General features: G+C 53.9%; 1 protein-coding gene across 4 annotated transcripts in view; it reads right to left on the bottom strand.

The window, feature by feature from the left end:
* Nucleotides 1–6,799, bottom strand: part of VPS8 (VPS8 subunit of CORVET complex) — a 173,246-nt gene that overhangs the window by 165,902 nt on the left and 545 nt on the right. The gene's annotated exons all lie outside the window — the stretch shown is intronic.

Raw genomic sequence — 6,799 nt, 5'->3', positions numbered from 1 at the left:
GAGAGAGAGAGAGAGAGAGAGAGAGAGAGAGAGAGAGAGACACCTGGACATCCCTTCCTTTAGGATGGTTTGGGTAAAGTTTTGTGCCCTGATATCTGGAGGCCCATAGTTTTTGCAGGTTCTACCATTCGGGGCAGGGTTCAAAGATGGTCCCAACAACAGCCCTGGTTTGCTTTCCTAGGCCCAGCCAAGTTAAGCACACTAAGAGGGTCATCACCAGCGGGTTGGCCAGCTGGGACTGAATTCTGTGGCCACAGAAGTCCAGGAAACATAGAAAACTACAAATGGGGCCCTCAGTCCTTTGTGGCCTCTTCCCCTCCAGTACTGTGGGGGGCAGAGCAGTAGACAATGGGATGACATAATTTCTAAAGCATCTTTAAACCTGGCCATCAATAACAGTCAAAGTGTCCCAGAAGTCTTGGTGCAGCATTAAGCTCAGACCCCAGTATACCCTGTATACAAAATCTTCCAAAGAAGGTCAGACCTTCAGAACTTGACCTACTATTTAAAGAGGGTCAAAGAATCACAGATGTAGAGGGGGAAGGGCCTTTTGAGATCACCTAATCCAGTCCCTTCCTTTTACAAAGAGGCCCAAAGGGGCACACCCAAAGCCCCTCAGGGAGTCACTTAGAATCTTTCCCCCAGCAGCCCATTTGCTGGTCTTGGTGTCTTCAAAAACAGATGGAAGACTGAGGCTCCATCTGCCTTGACAACAGTGCCAGGGCTGCTCCAGTTCTAAATCTGGGATCCTGGGACCCCAATCACTCCAGCCTAGAGCACACACTGGCACCATGCCAGCCAATCGCACAGCTATATGTATCTGAGTTAAATGACCCCTCTGCTCCCCACTATTAAAACTTCTGGCTAAGCAGCTGTCAGATCTGCAGGCCACCACCCACCCAGCCATGGCACTCAGTTTCGGCGTCCCCCCCAGGCCTAAATTCCCAAACTTGAGGTGGCTCTGAGATTCCCTGGAGATGAAGCAGCACTGACCTCTGAGAGCTGGACCCCCTGGGAGCCCTCAAAGACTCCTGGTGTGTGTCGGGGGCAGGCCTGAGGAGGTCAGGTTCTACAAGGTCTGTCAATCTGCCACACACAAGGAATTAAATGAACGGTTTCTTTATGCTGAGACAACAAGTGGTCTGCTGTTCCTCTGTGTATTCCAGTCCCCACTGGGAAGGCTCAGAGCTAGAACGGGGCAGGCACAGGAGGCCCAGAGGCCACCTTGTCGGTCCCATGACTTCATAGAGGCAAGAGCCCCAGGTGAATTCAGAGCTGAACTGAGACAAAAAACTGAGTTTCCTCCTGCCTGACCCAATGCTCCTTCTCTATTCCAGGGTGGTCACCTGAGGCCTCTTGTCCCTGCTGTTCCTTCTGCTATGTGGGCACCCTTTACCTACCTCCCAAACCAAGCCCTCTTCTTAATAAATAAAGGAGAAGACATTCTGCAATACAGTTGGGTTTTTTTGCTTTTTGAAAGGCAATTGGGGTTCAGTTACTTGCCCAAAGTCACACAGCTAGTAAGTCTGTCAAGCATCTGAGGCCAGATTTGAACTCAGGTCCTCCTGACTCCAGGGCCAGTACTCTATTCCCCTTGCCACCTAGCTGCCCCTGCAATACAGTTTTTCCTGACACTTTTATTGTGCCAACCCTTCCCCACACAGGCAGCCTCTGAAGATCCCTATCCTTTCCACCAAGAAGCCTGGACCCCTCCCTTCAGACTGACTAAGCACCTCATTCCAGCCGACAGAGTGATGATGAAATGTCCCCATGTGAACGATTAAGAAACACTGACTACTGATGAGGCTGGTAACACCTTCAGAACACCAGCCTCCTCCCTGCTCTTGCTCAGGCTTACAAACCACATATAGTTTAATTTTTCAATGCAACCCTGTAATTAGTTATGCCCTCAGTCTACCAAAAAGCACGTTGTGCAGGAGAGAACTAAGCTCATGCTGAAGACAGGCTGAGAGACAACACTACCTTTCCCCAATCTCTCCAGGACCAATGTTTGGTAATAAAAAGGAAACGAGATTGATCTACAAGGCAGAAATGGGTCTTTACAAAGCCACTGCTGGGGGGTCTGCCTGCCTGCCTCAAGTCTCTGCCCACTCCAATCCCTCTTCTATTCAGTCACCAATCATGTCACTCCCTACTCAAAAATCCTCTATGGCTCCCTATGGCCTCCAGGAACAAATACAAAATGTCCTGTCTGGCATTCAAAGCCTTTCACAAATGGCCCTCTCCTACCTTTCCAGGCTTCTTACACCCTGACACAAGTTCTTAGATCCAGTGACCCTGGCCTCCTGGCTGCTCCATGAACAAGACCCTCCATCTCTTGGCTCTGAGTTTCCCCATCTGTCTCCCAGGCCTGGAACACCCTCCCTCCACTTCCTGGCTTCTTTTAAGTTCAACTCAAACCCCACCTCCTCCAGGAAGCCTGACCCAGCCCCTCCTAAGGCCAGTGCCTTCCCTTTGTTCAGTATTTTCTCCCTGTCCAGCATATAGCTTGTTTGTACAAATTGATATTGCTTGCACTCTCCCATTAGACTGTGAACTCACTGAGGGTGAGAACTGCCTTTCCCCTCTTTTTGTATCCTAAGCCCTTAGCCCAGGGCCTAGCACATAGTAGGTGCTTAATGTTTATTGACTGACTGACTGTATTCTCTTCTGAGCACCAGAAAATTGCCTTCACAATAATCAGCCCAGATGCAAAATTCATTTTGGCATCTTGATCTTTCCTAAGGTCGGTCTTTTTCACCCAACCAAATACTAAGCCCCAATGGCGCCGAAGACATAGAGCCGGGCTTCAGGAGAGACGGCCAAGCCAACGACAGGCTCTGATGGCAGAGCTCTTGCTAAGAGATGGGCAGCAGGGATCCAAGGGCACCGAGCAGAGGAGCTCTGGCTCTGGGGTGCCGGGCTCTCGATTAGGAAGCACCTACTGTGTGCCAAGGACACAGAGAAAAGCTAAGGCCACCCCTGCCCTCAAGGAGCACACAGTTTACTGGGAGAGATGACATGTGAACAAAGAGGTAGAGACAAGTCAAAGAATGGACATAGGGGAGGCGCTGTGACCAGGGGTCTGGGAAAGACTTACTGCAAAAGGAGAAATCTAGCTGAGACTCGAAGGGAGCTGGAGAGCGGCAGGCGAGGACAGGTGGCAGAGATGGGGGGCACCAAGGAGGAGGCAGGAAGGCAGGGAGTGTGCGGGCTATGGAGGTGCTCTATGCCAAAGAAAGGACTGATCCTGGAAGCTCTAGGGAGCCACTGGTGATCACAGGCAGCCTGTAGGAAGATCATTGTGACAGCCGCATGGAGGGATGTGAGGCAGGCTTATCCTCCAGCTGCTGCAACAGTGCAGGGGAGAGGTGATGGGGGGCTGCACCAGGGCACAGCAGGGTCAGACTGGAGAAAGACACATATTCAGGGGATGTTACTGAGGGAGCAGGGGGCAGGAGGGGAGAGAAGCTGGGGGCCTGGGACGAGGGTGGTCCTTGAAAGTAATAGAGAAGTTGAGAAAAGGGGCTCGGTTTCAGACATGGTGAGTTTAAGCCGTCTGAGAGGCAGCTGGAGATGCAAGACTAGAGGCCAACAGAGAGGCGAGGGCTGTATAAATAGCCATAAGAGTCAGTGGAACAGAAATGGTCACTGGAAGCATGGGGGGGCGAGCAGATCACCAGGAGAAGAGAGCTCAGGACAGAGCCCTGGAGGCCCCCCAGTTAGCAGAACGACTGAGGAGCCAGCAAAGAACAGGAGCCAGGAGCCAGCCTCCACAGAGCCCCTCCACAGTCCCCTGGGGCTTCCCAGGCAGCAGGAGAGGTCATGGGCAGGGAGGGGGTCAAGCGGAAGACTTCAGGAGTAAAGGCCCGGCCTGGAGCAGCCGCTGGGGAGAGTAACAGAGTCAGTCAGAGACAAACAGGGAGAGTGAGCATCAGGGATCCCGCTGAGGGCAGCAGCTTCATCACCTCCTTCAGGAGCATCCGTTCATCTCCCTGTTAAGAATGGGGCTGGTAGGGGCCTGTCTGGCCCAGAGGGAAGCAGAAGAGAGGGACAAAAATGGGAACCAGTTGCAGGGCAGCGAGTGGGCCCAAAGGGCCAAGTCAAAAGGAAGGCAGTGAGGTTGGGACAGTCCTGGGATGAGAGAATGGGGAAGAATGAAGGCAATGAAAAACCATGCCCTTCCTCTCCTCAAAAGCCTTCAGGGGCTCCCTGCTGCCAACTACATGAAGCATTAACTCCTTATGCTGGCATTCAGGGCCTGGTACAAGCAAGGGAGAGTCAGAATTTGAACCTAGGTCCTGACTCCAATATCATCACTGGTTCTACTGCCTCGGCTACACCAGCACTTGACTTGAGGGTCTACACCTGAATCCATTCATACTCACGTCCAGGATACTAAGTGATCAGATGACCCCCTGAACTTCCCCAGGGTGCCCCGCCATGTTCTTGTTCTAAGGCAGGGTCTCCTGACCTCACCCAGGCCTCTTATGGGCCCGGTCCCACTACTGACCAGCAGAGATGGAAGCACTGACCTGCTGTCTGTGCCCCTCCATGGGCAGGCTGGCTGGCTGGTCCTCACCTACACTATCTTGGTGCCAGATTAGTGCAGACACCAGAGGAGCTCGAGAGATAGGGCAGCCGAGGCCTCCGTGATGACAGGCCCCCACGGCCGGCACTGCCCATACTCGTCCAAACATACCCTCATTCAGATGTGAACATAAGTCAGGGCACATACTGGCCCAACACCTCTGATCACAGGCCATGCCAAAGACAGACACGCACACACAACACACCAACAACAGCACACGTATGATAATAACACTGCTGACTCACAAGTACGTCTGCCAAAGCCCAGCTGGGCCACTAGGCCTCTGCCTGCCATCAACACCATCTCCTGCCTTTGCCCACACTAGCCCCACTTCTTGGCCCCGGAGAGCTCTCTCAATGGCCCAACTCAGCAGCCTGGAATAGGGTGAAAACCTGCAGAAATTAAGTCCTTGCTCCCTCTCATTTGTCCTCATTGAATCTGTTTCCTCATCTCTAAAATGGGACCATGTCACACTTGCCCTGCTGGTCAGACGTGTCAGGATAAAGAAAACTGCAGAATAGCATTTTGTAAATGCTTTGTGGATTTCTGTAAATGCAGAGAATGGGAGCTGCCCCATTACTTCCCCCTTTGTCAGGCAGGCAGGAGGCCTTTCCTGATCCTGGCTGATGACTGCCCCAAGGGAGTTCCTGGTGTGCCCCTTCCTCTCCCCACCGTGGGGGTTCACGAAGCACCTGGGCTGTCCTACGCCATCTTGTGCACCTGATACCTCACCCAGCACCCTCTGACTCCAGGGCAGGCCACTCCCCTCCCTCCATGGGCCTCAGCTTCCTCAGCTAGAGTCAGACAATTACCTCTAAGGGCCCTTCCAGCTCCAGATCTGGAGGAGAGAGCATCCCACTAGCTCAGGATATGGGGAAGCGGGTATTATTGATGACATTTAACAGAAGAAAAGACACTGCCAGGGAAGACTGGCACCAGAGGCCTGAGTGCAAACACCAGCCTGTGTGACCAGGGGCAAGTGAGATCAGCCAGAGAGCATTCATCAGGGGTCCCTCAGTGTCAGGGCTAGGAAAAAAGGAAACACTTCCTGCCCTCAAGGAGATGATGGTACAAGAAACACAGACTGAGGCCATAAGGAAGTACAAAAATCCATTCTGGAAGGTGAGAGAGGCTAGCAGCTCTCCAGGAAAGGTTTTGTTTAAGAGGCGCAATCTGAACTGGGGGAGGTCTCAAATGATAAGCCCGGAGCCCTCAGGTCTCTTCTCCAGATTCAAGAACAAAACGCTACAACCATGCAGCCTGTCCACGCCCTTCCTTGAAATGTGCTGCTTGGACCTGGAGCCAGCATGGGATCTGATCCAGAAGATGCTAGCCCTGAGCCCAAAGGGTCTCCTTTCATTCAGTCCCATACAGTCGCTAACAGGACCAGCCGTGGGATGAAAAATGGCTTTTTACGCAGGGCTCCCTGCCACCCCAAGCGCATCCTCGGATCGGTCAGGGGTTGGGGGGGGGGGCAGCCAGGACAAACCGATGTGGAGCCCATTGGGACAGATTCAACAGGCTCTACCTAAGCTTCTACCCAAAGGAAAGCACAAGGCCCTGGGAAGGCCTCTGGGCCTCTCCAGGGTCCGGCCCCAGGCGGATCCCTCCCCTGCAGTAAGGTATGGAGAAGGTGCCCCCTGAGCAGGCAGATGGAGCTCCCACTGTGGGCGCTCCCAGCACCCAGGACCCCGAAGGCCGAGGCTAAAAACAATCAAACTGGTGCCCCCTCCCCCATCCCCACCCCAAGGACAGCTTTTCTACCTTCCCAACATTCCCCCTCCAGGACAGGTCTCTTAGGCCCCAGAGGGAGGGAGGGTGGGACTAAGAGCCATAGGGGCTAGGCCTGGATCCTTAGGCAGGACTGGGAGGGAAGAGCACTGAGCTCACTATCTGCCTGCCATCCTGACTCCTCACCTGCCTGGGAGGCTCACTACCTGCCTGCCATCCTCCCCTGCACGGGGGCTCACTACCTGCCTGCCATCCTGACTCCTCCCCTGCACTGGAGGCTCACTACCTGCCTGCCATCCTGACTCCTCCCCTGCACTGGAGGCTCACTACCTGCCTGCCATCCTGACTCCTCCCCTGCACTGGAGGCTCACTACCTGCCTGCTATCCTGACTCCTCACCTGCCTGGGAGGCTCACTGCCGGCCTGCCATCCTCCCCTGCACGGGGGCTCACTACCTGCCTGCCATCCTCCCCTGCAC

This window comes from Petaurus breviceps, unplaced genomic scaffold (assembly GCF_028583685.1).
Source record: "Petaurus breviceps papuanus isolate PSGF00001 unplaced genomic scaffold, PetGlider_PUasm1.0 186, whole genome shotgun sequence".
Classification (NCBI taxonomy): Eukaryota; Metazoa; Chordata; class Mammalia; order Diprotodontia; family Petauridae; genus Petaurus; species Petaurus breviceps.
The sequence above is the reverse complement of the archived record's forward strand: the minus strand, read 5'-3'. Positions and strand labels throughout refer to the sequence as shown.